The sequence below is a fragment of the Corvus kubaryi genome, unplaced genomic scaffold (assembly GCF_017639235.1).
Source record: "Corvus kubaryi isolate FWS band 111438036 unplaced genomic scaffold, C.kubaryi_AGA036_p1.0 72, whole genome shotgun sequence".
Classification (NCBI taxonomy): domain Eukaryota; kingdom Metazoa; phylum Chordata; class Aves; order Passeriformes; family Corvidae; genus Corvus; species Corvus kubaryi.
The window spans coordinates 2,384,879-2,400,657 of record NW_024582060.1 but is presented as its reverse complement, the minus strand read 5'-3'; the positions used below and the strand labels follow the sequence as shown (position 1 = coordinate 2,400,657).

The 15,779-nt window shown below is 41.6% G+C and overlaps 1 protein-coding gene across 5 annotated transcripts in view; it reads right to left on the bottom strand.

The window, feature by feature from the left end:
* The window catches only part of CALD1 (caldesmon 1), a 177,314-nt gene that overhangs the window by 126,377 nt on the left and 35,158 nt on the right, over positions 1-15,779 (bottom strand). For 4 of the 5 annotated variants that reach the window (XM_042050136.1, XM_042050140.1, XM_042050142.1 and 1 more), the window contains exon 2: positions 13,372-13,456. The exons of the other annotated variant lie outside the window; for it this stretch is intronic. The gene's annotated coding sequence lies outside the window, so the exon portion shown is untranslated. The remainder of the gene's footprint in view (positions 1-13,371; positions 13,457-15,779) is intronic. 5 annotated transcript variants of the gene reach the window in all.

The following is a 15,779-nucleotide window of genomic DNA, read 5'->3' as shown; positions in this document are numbered from 1 at the left end:
ACTGTGAGCAGTTAATTTCCTTCACCTACACCCTCTTTCTGAAAGCACTACTTCACCTGCAATTTTAAGGATAACCAAGGTAGTTTGAATTCACAACTGGCTGACCAGTTACACCCAGACTGAGGTTTCACACTCACTAGGTTTGTGCACAAACCTCCCACCAAAGCCTGCAAATCTGAACATCTGTGCCCACAGTTTTGCCCTGTTAGCTCATGGTGTTGACACCTGCATCACACCTTTGTACCAGCTCTGCCATGGCTTTGCAAGCAAAGGTAGTACCTAATCCACCACATAGCCTGCCAGTAGGAAGTGAAGCTGGCAGCTGGCTTGCTAGCACCAGGAATCAGCAGTGAGGATTTGGATCACAGATGCATCACACTATCCAACTACAACATTTCTTATTGATTGCTATGAGCCCTCATGGATAATTTGTCACTGAACCACGACCTGCTGATGAGATGGAGACTTCAGCTGCCATAGTTTTATTTAAATGTTTCTTGAATAGCCATCATGGCCTTTGTAACAGAGATGAACTCTTAAAGGCAACTCTGAGGAAAGAAAAGTGACATCACTAACATTCCTGAGGCCTTGGGGAAATGACCAAACCCAATTTTTTTTTTTTTCTTTTTAATCCATAAAAAATTGTTTCAGTTCCCTAGGTTTGCATCAGATCAGACAGATTCTAACAATGCCCCAGAGGAATGGGTGGGGAGGCAAAAGGAAAACACTTGTTTTTTTCACAAATCTACAAAAATAAGATATTACATTACTAAGCAAATTCTCAGTGTTTACACTTCTGTTTCATTGTGAAGAGGAAAACAAATATCTACCTTTGCACAAGTGACTTATCAATATGTTTATTGTAATTCAGATCCTGGCTCAAAACATACTTGAAAGTCTATTTCATGTTTCCATGGATTTCAATTACCCTTCTGTAAATACACAAACAGAATTTTATAAACAATACCTAGCAGCCAGCTAAGGTCTACATATTCACCACAGTACCAGAAAACTTTCCGCAGTTTCAAAAGGAAGACAAGGTGGTGAGCTTAAAAACGTGCAGTGCACGGGAAAGTTTGAAACAGCAGGTATTTCCTTCTCCTAGCACTGTGAAAATCTACAGCGTATCAGTTATCACCCTAAGAGGTAAGCTTGGATATTTCTGAAGGTGAGTGCTGTGGCTGGGTAGTCACCAACACAATAAAGCTCACCCCTTTAGGAAGGCTCTGCTGAGAATATTGGCCAGGTTCAGCTTTACCCACACAGAACTGGTATCAGTTACACCACTGATATCTGGCCCCATCCATCACACCCACACCTGGGCGAATAATAAAAAAACTCCTTGTCTTCTTCAGAGGATTAGAGCTTTTTCTCTGCTTCATTATAATAACAGATACATTGTGAATTCCTACCATTATGCTTCATTACAGTAACAAGTCCAATCTTATATTTCCTAGGCCTTGTATTTCCACAGCTGTTTTCTCTACTGCATAGTTACGCTGACAGACACTCTTTTTCATTCCCCCTCTGTTTTACAAAGTAGAAAAAAGCTGGCTTGAATTGAATGAACAGCTCAGTAGCATTAAAGAACAGTGATGAACCTTTCCCTCTAGGTCTGCTGTTCTGAATTCAGCATACTCAAACCATAGAAAACGGCTGCTAGGAACTGACCATCTCTTTGCTACACCAATGTACACCTTCTCAATTTACTTCTTTAGGGAATTTATAAGACCTGTCCTCCTCATTAACAACCATCTGAGCATTTAGGAAGCCTCTGGGAAGCCAGGCTGGAGGTGATCAGGATTCTCCTGCTACTACAACAAATTTACTTCAAAGACTCCAAAGTCTTTAAGTCATGGTGTAGCAAGGAGGATTGGAGGAGCAAGCACCTCGCTTTAAGCTGTTCCTCTTACATGGAAGGAGGTGGCTTCCACTTTAATAACATGATATCTTCCACAGGACTCACTCTACTTTCAACAAAATACGTTTGTTCTTCTGTCATGGCATTACCTCTACTTTCTCAAGATTTCTAAAACCAGATATTAAAAATTAATACGAAGCACACCCATAGGTGTTGAAGAAACTTGGCTCCAGATGCATCCTGCTCTCACAAAGTGTTTCTCTAATTGCTGTTCTAAGCACTTGCAAGAACCTCACTGAAGCATTTCACACATGCATTTTCATTCCCCTCATTGCTCTAGGGCTCGCCTCCCTGTTTCAGTGTATTTTGTTTTTTTAGCCTGATCTATCCTGTGAAGCCAGAATGTGGCTGAATATACCAGGCAGCCCAAGCCATTGAGCAGATAGATCACTGACAATATTCATTGACACATCTTTTGCTATTAATAGCTTAAAAACCCCATGAAAGTTAAGAATTGCAAGTGAAGGGACAAGTAACCAGAACATGCAAAATCAGGCCATTTTCAGTGAGTATTCCCAATTCGTGGGTTAAATCTCTCCAAAAATACATAATTGCTTTCACAAACACTAGAGAATCTTTTACTGAGGCAGTAATTGACAGATCAAAAAAAAAGGAGTCAAAAAACTAAAACCCAGGGCTGGTGGCAAATCACACTGTAGGAACAATGTCATATGTTTGGAAACATCAGCTACAAACAGCACTCCTTCCCTCCTGGGTACTGGTCAGTTCCTGGCTGGAAACCTGAGTATATCCACAGGTATACATTGCCTCAGGAAACAGGGGAACAGCTGGAAGAGAGCAATGAAAGTTTTCAGAGCTCTAGGAAACATGGTGTCCATGGAGAATTTGGAAGGGTCGGGCTTGCCAAGCCTAAAAACCAATAATTCTCACACATATATCAGAGAATGATAAACCCTTCATGTCCCCTGAGGGCAGGAGAAGATGTAATGTGCTTAAAGTGGAGCAACAGAGACTGATTTTCTCCCTTGACACCAGCAACTTCCCTACTAATTTAGACCCTTGGGAAAACGTGTAAATGGAAAGATAATGAAGCACTGTTACAGGTCAAGTGAGGCAAACTGCAAACCTCTGCATGGGACACTTCCAGAACAAAATACACCACTCAAAACTCACTTTAAACAGTAACCTCCGCTTTGGGCCAATAGAATGAACCTGATCAGCTGCTGACATTTTTCCAGTCTATCTTCTATATTATTTAATATATTTTTTAATACTACCTGCCAGTTTCAGCCTAAGTGCTACTTGTGTGTCTTCAGCAAGAACAGCAGGAAGCTGGAGCTCCTCACAAGACCACAGGATGGAGGAGGAAGTGCATGGTCATTGCCTTCTCCCAAGAAGCACTTGCAGACAGAGGTTCCTAAGGATTCAACTGGCAAGGCAGCAAATCCTCATAGCCAGAAGGTATCAAAAATCGATGGCAGATGTAACAAAACCAAAACCCAAGATACATTGACTATGGACACTGTTAACCATAGATAACAATCAAACCAACATACAAAACCCCAATCTAAAGCCAGTTTGGGATGGCTGTATAAGTATAATGAATTCAAGATGCAGGGAGGTTTTTTGCCAAGCATACAGTTCTAAAGTCCATTAATTCAATTTCTTTTCCTTAAAAAATAGGAATCTGAACATGAACATTTAAAGAAATACAGTGGACAGTTACCAGCTTTGACTTTCACTGCGTACCTATTTCCTGTCCTTGAAATTCTCCCCTTAACCACTACTGTTTCCACTTGAACTTCCCCACGTATTTAATTTGCTTATAAAATTCCTTTTCCTATTATTCCACAGCTCTGATCTTGTTTGGATCACCAGCATAGCACGAGTTGATATCAGCTATAGCTGCCACTCTACCAGCATCAGCAGCCTGCCTCCAAGAGTGGCTATAAGATATTTGTAAGGAGATGAAACTAATCCACAATTTACCTATCAAATCATGCAATAACAAGCAGGATAAAAACAGGAGAAATTCTTTTTCTGTATCCCTCAGCATTCAGCTTACAGTCTGGAGCATGACATGCACTTAACTTTTAACTTCACGTGCACATCTACACATTATTAAGAGTCACGAAACAATCTTTTTTTATATCCAAGCTACTTAACCAAATTCTTAGGATGATTAAAATTCTGAAATAAATAGGATAGGGGATGGGGAGTGGGGAAGGGAAAATAGCAATAGGGAGACTTTTCTCCCCAAAACACAAGTAAATGGAGTACTAACTCTTGAGCTCACCCTGCTACATGCCACAGGGTTATGGAAGGAGGCACATAGAAAAAAAAGACATCCAAAGCAACACCATTATTCCATCCCAAGGGCAACACAGGTGGACTATAATTTATCAGTGCTTCAAAACATCTGCCTTTTATACGCATAAAATAGGAGGCAAGACCCAGAACACACACAGATCTCAGCTTCATACTGCTGTCTCATGTCTAGGAAAAAAGAATCGAATCGAAAAATCTCCTATTGGGTTATTTAGAAGTCCATTGAAGGCTTTGAAGTCTGGGTCCAAGCTGTAGCCAGCTCATCCAGACTCATTCTTGAGCTTGGATTTTCTGAGTTTGGATTCTCTGTGAGCCCAGCCAGCCCATTCCTTCCTGCTGTCACAGCCACACTCAGTCATAAACTATGACCCACACATAGTCATAGAGGTGACTCCTTTAGCAAAGTCACCTGGCCTTCAAAGCAACCATCTACAAGGGTCTGAGACCCCCTTTGCTCAAATCAGGACTCTTTTCCCTGTAGCAATGCCATTATTATTTAGACCATAACATGCTTTAGCAAGTCAGCCACTGGAAGCCTTTTCTGGACACCAGGCTCCAAACCCAGCCCTCTCCTAAACAGAATCTAAGACCTCTGGAAAAGTGAGTCCACATCTCTGCTCCCTCTCTGCACAGGCCTATTTTTGGGTGAGTTGGAAACACTTCAGGCAGGAATTGCATTTCACTGAATATTCACACGATCGGTTGTACAGTGTCACTGACATGCAAATACACCTCTGGCATAACCAAACACAGAACGGAACAGAACCTAATCTGGATATGTCAGGTCAGGTTATTCCAAGTGGGAAAACTGAGCTACAAAAAAACCAAGGCATCTTGCTGAATATTCCTGTATCTGCTCACAGAGCTCAACCCAGTCCTGGTGTGACACCAAACCATGCCATAAATCAAGTCCCTCCTGATGGGAGAGAATTTTCTAAAAGTCCTTGCAAGGAGTTTCGAAGATAAACCAAGACTTTTCCTGGAGTTTCAATGCTGCTGGATAGCTGTTTATTAAGTCTTATCAGAGGAACAGAGCCACCAGCCTGACCCAGGTACAGCACAGAGCACAGAAAGCAGGAGAGGAGTCTCTAATTATCAAGATTTACACAGCCTTTTAAAGATAATTTAACCAATAGTTACTAAAAAGGTACATTATTTTCACTTTCCTACCAATTATTCAGTAACACGGGCAGGAACTGCGGAATTCTCTATCCAATCATTCCAAACTACTTTTACTGCAGAACATGGAGTAGTAGAAGAAGGAGAAGAAGGTTTAGAGAACAACAACAATCCTCCATTTTGATACTTTTTACTCTTATCTATTTACTACAAAGAGAAGCCCAAAACCTCTAAATTTTTCACCCTGTGACAATCTTACATAGTAGTCTATCACCTAATTCCCACCACTATTTTCTAGTTCTTGTCTGATCGTTGGTAATTTTTTCCAAGGGTTGAGGCTAAACCAGTGTTGTTCAGGGGGGTAAGAACCCTTAAAAACAGGCAGAGAAATATTCTCAGCACTCTGGGTTCCTACACTGGTGGTTTAGGATTAAACCCAGCAAAGGTCCACATGCACATAATAAGTAATTCAGTAATAAGTGAATTAGTTGTGGCAGAAAGAATTTCTGCTAAGGCTGCTCAAAGCCATCCCAAACAGAGGCTCCACTTCCCACAAGTGCAGCGTGGGTCACTTCTGTTTCTGTGCCATGTCTCCCCTGCCACAACCTCCCCTCTCACTGCTGAGGAGATGCCGTCCTCTGCTCCTATCCATGGTTCAAAATATGTCTTAGTCCAATCAAATACAAGTTCTGTACAACCTTTTTTTTTTTTTCATATCCTTTATAAGGGGTCATTTGGGGGTTTGCTTGGTTGGGATGTTCTTCTGTTTGCACATTTTATGTGCAAGTTGGACAGTGTAGAGAGGAGCCATTTAGATCCAAATCAGAGCCTCCTATGTTCCTCTCACAGTTCAAGTTGGATCAGACTTCAGATGAAATTGTGCCAACGTTTCAAACTGCTCTCAGAAGATTTGAGCTGGAATATCTTCTGGACAGTAGCTGTTCTTGGGAAGTCCCCCTAATGCCAAAATTCCATAGAAATGCTTCTTGAATTGAACTACAGCCCTACAGCAGAGCTCCTTTCTGTAATGGATCTAAAATGGAAACCAACAGAAATGTTTCCTTCTTCATTTCCCTTAAGTGGATTCAGTACTGAGGCTGCATTTCCATTCATTTTGTTTTAGTGTGATGTGAGCATGAAAATCAATCCCCCGAAATCCCCTCCCTCCTACCCCAAGAGCTCATGCATCCTTGCATACCCTCCTTACAATTTTTAAACATTTCATGCACCTTTCAGTCCTCATCCATGGCTCCAGTCTGCAGAAAAGCCTTTACTTGGGCAGCAACTTTCACACAAGTGGGTTTCTAACCTTCCAAACACCAAATTCTACAAGCAGCTATGTGCAGTGGAAAATTCAACTATCACTAAGAAAGCTTTTTTTCAACTGTTTATCCTCAGCCACCTCAGAGAATTCACCTCCAAATATAAACTTTGCTTACTAAAACTGTAAATCATGCATGGCTTTGTAAACCTCAGGGACCACCACTGCAAATTTCCCAGCTCACATAAGCAGTACTGGACCTGGTTAAGAAGACTGCCCATGAATGAGCCTGGATTTCAGGTATGTTACAATACTCAGACCCCCTCACCAGGTATATAACACTAATAAAGACCAGGTCCTCACAAATTATCATCAACTGAATGTTACTGTGCTGAAAACTTCACCAGATTTGTATCTTAAAAATGATGGGTAGAGGTGGAAAAGTCTGCCTCCAGCTGCTTCACGCAGCAAATGCAGGGTTTTTTAACCTGATAAATCCATACACTGCGCCAGTGAGGGGATTCACCAGCCTGGGTTCAGAAGAATCATTTGTGATGTGTCATAATTTACATGAGTTCAGAATATATGCAAAAACAATACTTTATTCTCTCCATGCCCCACTCCTAGCTCTGCTACATTTTTTGCATTCATTCTGTGCTGATATAAACATGCCTAAATAAAAGACAGGCTTACTTCCTTTTCCAAGACTCTCAACCAAATGTATTCTTGCTTGTGCTGGTCTCTCAAATTAAAAATCAGCAGCTGGGTAAAACAACAAAGCAAACTTGGACATGTTAAAACCATATTCTCAGTGGGTCTCTAGTGAACTTTGGAGAGGTTACCCTCAATAAAAAGTTCATTATTTTCATTTGGTTTAGTTCCCCTCTTCTTTTAGCAAATAAACCATTATACAGAAACAGGATTTTTATTGATGGCCCTCCTCAACTTCCACAAGCCTGGACAGCATAGGCTTACAGGTCATGTAATGTGGTTTTCTGCAGCCATTTGCCCAAATATTTTACATTTCCACTTCTTTATGTCTTCCAGATCATGCACAAACTTGAACCAACCCTCACAGCCTTACCAAATGCAGCTACTACAGTGTAATTATCCACTAACACAGCCATGAGGGTCAAGTAGTCAAAGGACTTGTGTAAGTTCATACACACCATCAGCAAAAAGCTGATGAGATGATGTGATGATTCCAGCCCTCCTGGCAGCACGGTGCTGCCTTGAGCTACAAGCCACAGGCACAGATTCAGCTACTTCTGCATCTTTGAAAAATGTCACCAAAATTTGTGATCAAAAATTAAATTTGGCCTTGGTTTTTTTGCAGTAGGCATCAAATAATGCTTGATATGGTAGCAGAGTCCATGCAACACTAAGTGAAACACAGAAGGCAGAAAGGTGATATCCCTAATACAGCTCTGTGGTGATCACACCTGGAATACTGCACTCAGCTCTGGAGAACTCATTTCCTGAATGACAATAACAACCCAGAGAGCCATAAAAGTGTTAAGCAAGCAGAGAGGGCCTGACTTACTAAGATATTAAAAGAGCTACAGATGCATCAACTAAGCTTTAAGTAGGGGATGTGACAACTATCTGCAAGTGTTAGAACAACATTAGCAAGGACAGAGAACCATTTTAGTGAAAAAAAAAGGTTTACAGCTACAGGGACCAGCAGTAAATTAAAAATTATAAAAACATTAACTGATGAAAAAAAGTAATTTTAATAACAAAATCTGCCAGAGTACAGGGTAGACCTGATAATATGCTTAACCAACACTACTGCTTCCCAAATTCTCATCCCTTAAGAACAAGAAGTTGTCAGTTAAAGATTGGAGACTTTCTGTTTTGGAATTTCTCCAGCAGAATATTCTATCCCTTGTTGGGGAAGTTTCAGACATCCTTACCTCTGAAGCAACACAGGCCAGGCCCATTGTTCTTGCACCACCCCCAGGTAGTTTTGCTCCGTAAGCCAAACTCAAGCAAATCTTGAGAGTCACCAATCCAGTGTTCTGCCTTCCCTCTCTACTGGGACTGCCATGCCTTGGATGAGCCAGCAAAGGGAGCGGGAATGCTCATGTCAGAGCCAGCCAGGCTCACTTCACTCTGTTTTCACCTGAGTAACAGCACAATATAGAAATACTGGGATCTGATTTACAGGATGATCAATATCTACGGATGAAAAGCACAAGGGAACCACAACCTTTGTTATAACAATGTCCTTTGTCTTGGGAAATGCTCTTTTTTTACCCTACTTTGAGGACAATGTTTAAAGGGTTCTGTTTGTCTTACTCTATTAAACCTGCTCGTTTTTAAGAGAAGCAGTGCCTGTCTACTGTATAAAATATGAGCACAAGCAATAAGTACATCGAAGGCCTATTGCTGGCTGGCCAATTTCCACGTATCCTAATATGGTTAAGAAAATGTTTGACTGGAGCCCAGAGCAGAGTGCCAAATTTAACAACTCTGCAGTGAGCAGAGTGCCACAGAGCCCTCTGCTTAGGCTCACTGTAATTTCAGCCTGGTGCAGTGGCTGCCTATTCACATGAAGTAGTCCATAATTGTACTTGTGCAGCGTTACAAAGCCCAGAGCCTTTTGTTCTCCCTGCCCTGCCAGGGGAGGTTGACGCTCGCTGCCGTACAAGGCTTTCAGAGACAGCAGCTCATTGGAGTGTTTCCCTTCTTGGGATAAATATATTAAGGAAATCCTGGGTATCCCGAGGATATAAAAGAACATGCACTGTATGAGGCACTCTGGGTTTGTGTAAATAGAGAGGTTTTCAAGGGCTCCAGCACAAGAACACACTTACTTTCTCTACTGCTAATGCACATAGGAGAGGTTTTACAATCCCAAACCTATATAAAGGGCAGGTGTTTTCCTCACTCTTTTGCTATTACTGCCTTTTATGAAACTTGGCAAGGTGCAGGCTGCTTACCTGCCTCTGAGCCCACTGCAAAATAAACCAACCTTGCCCACTTGTGTTAAGTACTTGCATTTCAGTCTTCCAAATTTCACTGGGCAGCAAGTGGTTTAGGATTTTTGAAATAGCCAAGACAAAGGGTGACAAAGTAAATTAATCACATTATCAAGGTCAGTCTTCAAATCACACTTCAGCCTTCCCACTTACTCTTTTTTGAAATGCCACCAAAATCATTGCAAGGCCTGATAATAGAGATTTGTCAACAGAAGAAAAGGGGATCATTGAGCTTATATCACTGAAACTCCTCACTTTAGGCCTTAAAAGAGCAATGCTACCTTGATTATGCAAAAGGATTAGCTGGCCTCTCCCAGATCATTTCCTATGAGATCATATGCAGACTTGGAAACAGAAGGGACTGGTTTCAGGAGGTTTGGAAGCCTTTTATGGATTATATTAACAAGGCACAGGCTGTTCCCTAAAACTGATTGTACATCAAATTCCATTGCAGCCACATGCCCCTGGTCGGAATGCTTTAGCATATATGATAGTACCAACAGCCACCAAAAAAAGCAGCAATTCTGTCATTTAATCCCTGTGTCTTTTTTTTTTTTTTTGAGTACTGGGTATTAATTGTAATTTTTAGGGGTACAGATAGCATACGAGAGGTTACAGTGGGAAATCTCTTCAGTTCTCTAAAGTTTCAAGTATCTTACACAGTCTGGCTACAACTTTTTACAGTTCAATACCTGTCTTACATCAGTAGAAATAAATGCTACACTGCAAGATATTGGTATGATACCTAATACCTACTAGAAGTCAGCTTTACTTTTTCTTCTCTAGTATGTACTAACAAAAAAAACACATCTACACAAAAGCACATCAGTGTTTGAAAAATACTTTCTCTTGCTATTTGAGGTCTCAGCTAATGTATTTATTACCAAACATTTTCCAGTCAGTTCAGTTACTGTACATTTACTCTTGATACAGAAAATTAGAAAGCAAATCAGAAACTGCATTCCTTTTTCAAGACATAATGCTGTGCATTTTCTTATTTTTTAGGATTTTACAGCCAGGAGTTATTTTCCTGGGGATGCATATGGATGGTGCAGATGCCTGACATACACCAGGACTGCCCAGTGGTCCAGCAGACTCCTGAGTCTGTAAAGACACCTCTAATGCTGTGCTTCTGTTTGGAAATGTCACAGCACTTAGAGAGGCTCTGGCCTTCAGGCTCTTTAGCAAGGCTTCTGTCTCAGCTGGGTTTCATGTTAACTCTTGGGTGATGCATAAATTGCATGCTGAGCTTTGTGAGACCTACACTGGGAGAGGCTGAATTTCACAGCAGGAGGCAAGCTAGCCTGTTAAGGGAATTAGATAACACTCGCCTATTTATTAGTGATGAGACCAGCAGATTTAGTTTGCAGTGGAAAGTAACAGAACATTTTCAAACAGCATCCCTCGAAGGAAAGTCATAATCCTCCCTCCGATTTACAGGTGGGGGAAGAGAGGTGTGGGTAAATGAAATGCAGTTCCCTGCCCAAGCCCAGCTGGTCAAGAGCAGCACCTCGTGCACCCCAGCTAAGTTCTTTCCCCATGGGGTTGCACTTTCTCCTGCCACCTCACTGATGCCATGGCTGGAGAACCAAAACATTTAGCATGAACGTTCCCCTCCAGCATTAAACTGCCATCTCTTCCCAGAAATAAGACACATTTTTGTTCTTGTTGGGACTGGAGAGAAATAAGAAGCACCTGAGCCTGAGAGGAGTGAAAACCTCAAATTTATTATAATTATTTTCTATCTGTTTAATAATGGTGTTCTCTGTACCAAAGACAACATGACAATTAAAAGACAACCACTACCTTTGCTTAGTTTGGGGAATAACTACCCCTGATACAATCTCTCAGGAATCCATCCTTAGAGCCTTGCCCATGGCTATTTATAACTAAGTAAATGTTAGAGGATTCACATCTTTTGCCCTGAAAAAACAAGACCTTTGGCCTTAAAATTTCTCTGGAAAGTGTTTCAGAGAAGGCTGTTGCTCTGCAGCAATGTTTCCTTCCATTAAAATTCCCTCTTAAAATATATGGCCCAAAGGAGGAACACTAGACCCCAAATATACCACAAATATGGACAAGTCTGCCTGCAGGCATTTGGAGGCTGGGACTTTGCCCAAAACATTATCCTTCAAGAATTAACCAACTCTCTGTCAGCATAGTTAACAGCCTCAAAAAAACCCCCCAATTTACTTTGTCATGCCTTTCTCAGGACAGCTCACTAATTGAATATTGCACTGTTTATTACTGCTTAAGGTTCAATTATTCCCAAGGACTGAAACTGGAGCCTTTATAGATCTATGTGCAAATAAAAAAACTGTGTTTGGGAGCCAATATTGCCCAACGAATTCACTTTTAGGTTTCTATTCTCCTGGCTTCAGCCCAGCTCACCCTGGCTCTTCTTTCCCTCATCTCCTGACACAATCTGGGATAGCCAGAGGCCAGAGGAGCAGTCAGGGTCCAGCTGACCACAGGAACTCAGTATGTGCTCAGGACTTTGCTCTGCTTGGCTACTTGAATCTGCCTGTGAACACCAGTCATCAGAAAAGGTGAACAAGAAAAACGGTACTGAGGCAACAGAAGTCAGAGACAGTGAACTCAGAGACAGAAACTCACTAAAAGTGAATGCAGACACAACAGCCACCAGCCCTACCACGTGTATGGCCGTAACTTCTTGGGATGCTTACAAACCTTCCCCTTATAGGAAAAGTCAACATCAGATCAGATCATGCAAGACACAGCCCCTGAAAGTGACAGTCACTCCAGAGAGGTGTTCAACAAGCAGGGAAACCATTCAAGGCAAGTCCTTTCCTCACCTCCTCATCAAGGTTGGCTTCTTCACTTAAATTTTGAATCCTTTCTGTTTTCCTTAGTTTTCACTGCTAAAACTCTGCATTGCAGTAGTATTTTATATACATGCTGCATCCTTTTGAATCAGTGAATTTGCTAGGCATGACATCATAACCTCCACCTGTGCAGTCAGAATGATGGAGTTTCCTCAGAGCAATTTGGGCTAAACAGCAATTATAAAATAAGTACAACCTGGGAACATTTATTATTACAATCATCATTTCTTAGCAAGACTCCTATCAAGTGCTGAAGCAACAATCTTTTGAAAGGCAAATTTCCTCCCACCTGGCAAGCAGAACGTTTTTTTACATGTCCCTATCAAACTAAAACCAGAACACCTGGGGAACAGTCATTGACTTCACTGACATATTCAGCAGCATTATTATCTTAATGACATATAATGGTCTCCATATTCATAACCTCTCACCAGGAGAAAGCCTGGTGTGGCTGTTGAGCTGACCTCATTACCTCAGTCTGTACCCTGTGCGTGCAAAGATGGCCACATGTAGGGTTAATGACAAAGACACAAGAGTTAGGCCTTCCCAAGGGAAAAACACCCCCTTCCCACTCGGGTAATTTCCAGGAACCAGGAGATTAATATGGAGCCACAACATGGAAAAATTTCTCAGTGTTTTAGAGTGTTGAATTACCATGCCCATACTTACTTATAAACCTTAGCATGAAAAAAAAGGGAAAAATCAAGGTGGAAGATTCCCAAATGTACAAGTAATTTCTGGCAGTCAGTTTGATCAAGGACTACCACAAAGTGTCTTCCAAAGCAGGCTGATCACTAACCCAAAGACTCTGGGTCTTCCATACCAGACTCTGAGCTTCAAAGGAAACTAAGCTAACACTAAAGTGCAGCTCATGATAGCAATTGTCTCAACTGAACAAAACATAGCTCCAGAAAAAAAAAAAAAAGGCAGCATAAACAGCATATATCTCACCAGATATGACGGCCCTGAGCCTGGAAGATGCTGCCTCTTCAGCTCCCAAGGGATTCTTTGAGTAACCCAATGGTTCTCACAGGCACTGGAAAGATAAAAGTGTTTACACGGGGGGGATGAAGAGGGCACCAAAGGCAGAAAAACTTTACAGTTAGGATGATCTAGAAAGCAAAACAGGTCTTGATCCTTGCTGCAGTTGCTAGATGCTGTTGCACCACTGACTAAACTGATTTGCTGCTCCTTTTCTTTTTCCAGTGACTCCTCTGCGAGGAAGAAACTCCCAAGCAAGGAAGGGCAGACCACTCTATGCATCTCAAGTCCCACTCAGGGAAAAGAGTGGCTTCCACTTGCAAGAAAAACTGCTCCTTTCACCTGATCCTGCTGCCATGACTGTAACCCAACCACAGTGTAATGCAATCCTGAGAACAGCCTGGGAAGCATCAGCCACAGAACTGAGAATTGTAATATCCAAACTGCACCGATTAATATGGAGCCGAACCTGATTACGCCCCCATTAATTGCTTCAGAAAAAAAAATCTGAGGGAATTCCCTATTTCTTTTGGCTGTGGACCAGAAGAGCTTCCTGATTGCTGGCTGCCTCCAGTCAAAGATGCAAAAACCTTCGGCTGTTTGAGCATGGCTGCTGGATTGCATTTACACAGCTTTCAGTGACAGGTTGTTTGTCTGCCTGGACAGGTACTTTGACTGCAACAGTGATAGAACAGCCACCTTCGAGCAATAGCTGGAATAAATGGTAACTTAGACAGCATGTGGTGAGAAAAAATTGCCTCTGAGTGATGCCTCAGGGAGAACTGGAGGGAGTTCTTGGGAGAATAGACTCAGATCTGCAATTTGGAGTAACCTAAGCCAGCTGGGAAAGCTGCTCAGAGGCTCTGATGACTCCTATCCACTTCCATGTTCAGAGGCAGTAAAAAAGACAAAACTGTCAAATTTTCATACACTCAGAAGACAAAAGGCTGGAATTACAAGGTGCAGAAAAATTTACTTTCTCTGTTAAACCAGATAAAGATACCAAAAACAAGCTGGCTTCACAATCAGCTTTTAATTAGACAAATAGAGTTTACCTTCCCACCTAATCAACACAATCAGCAGGTGGGCTTAAGAGTATTCATTAGACTCATTGTCTTGAGCAAGAGATTTGACTAAACGCTGAAAAAAACATGCTTTTGCAAGTGACAGTGCAATTTTACACCGTTACTTCTAAATCCAGAAGCAGTAGTGTCAGGGGCAGGGATGTTGCTTATTTTAGAGAATTTTGAGGTGTTTGTTTCAATTTTATACTGCCTGCCAGTCGAGGTTTCTGAAGGTAGTGTGTGATGGAATGAAGAGGGCATCAGTCTCCTCCACACATGCAGCACTGTGCTCCACACCATGGGCTGAACACAACTGGCACCCTGTTGTTTTACAAAAAAAACAAACATCTTTGTTGCCCCAAGAGCACTGCTGTGTCCATCTCAGATGGCAGTTCCTCCAGGAAACTCTGTTCTGGACCTTCCCAACACTGTATCATAGTAAATACTGAGGAATCCACTTTTTCCTGAGGTTTGCCAAATCCGGCAGATCTGGTGAAAAGAATGCAGGTTCTCTTTGTGCAATGCATAAATCCAGGTTACAGGACTATCTCAGCTTTAATAAAATTCCCATAAAGTCAATGGCAGTTGCACATTCTAACCCAGAGAAAATCCAGATCTATCCTTCCATCAATAAAATGCAAGCCTACTCCAATCCCCAATAAAATCCAAGGACTGTCATGCCATTCAGGAGTCATGTAGCTACATGAGGTGATCAGGTCTTTCAAGTAGGAGCTCCGCTTAACTTCCTGTAGCTGTGAAAAAACCAAAAAACGCCGCACCATTTACGTACAAAGAAGAAAATATAAATTCAGGTACATTGTAGTACAGTTAAACAGCTTCAAGTTGTGTAACTTCCCGACTGCTGAGATGTTCTGCAGATAATGCTCTGAAGGTGGACATTAGTCTTAATCAGAAGAACATCTTGTTTTCTTTCTAAGGCTTTCACTTAGCCCTGTTTCCTGTGATACCTTCACACCAAGTCGTTCCTAAGTGCTCTCATTCACAGGGTACTTAAGCAAGTTCGCCTCACCAACCAAACAAGATTACTCACCTTCTTTAAGTTAGGCACACGTTTGTTGAGGCAGAGCCAAAACACACACACACACATATTCCTGACGAAGGACATGTTTTTCTTTCATGGGCTGTTTTTAATCTCTAGTCCTAAGCACAGTGCTTAATAAAACTTTTAAGAAACAAATTCATTTTGCCAAATATCTTCAAGAATTTCTTATTGAAACAAAACTCACTAATATATTTCAGACATTTTCCAATGCACGCCACTCTATGATTCTATGATCTATCCAGTGAAACACC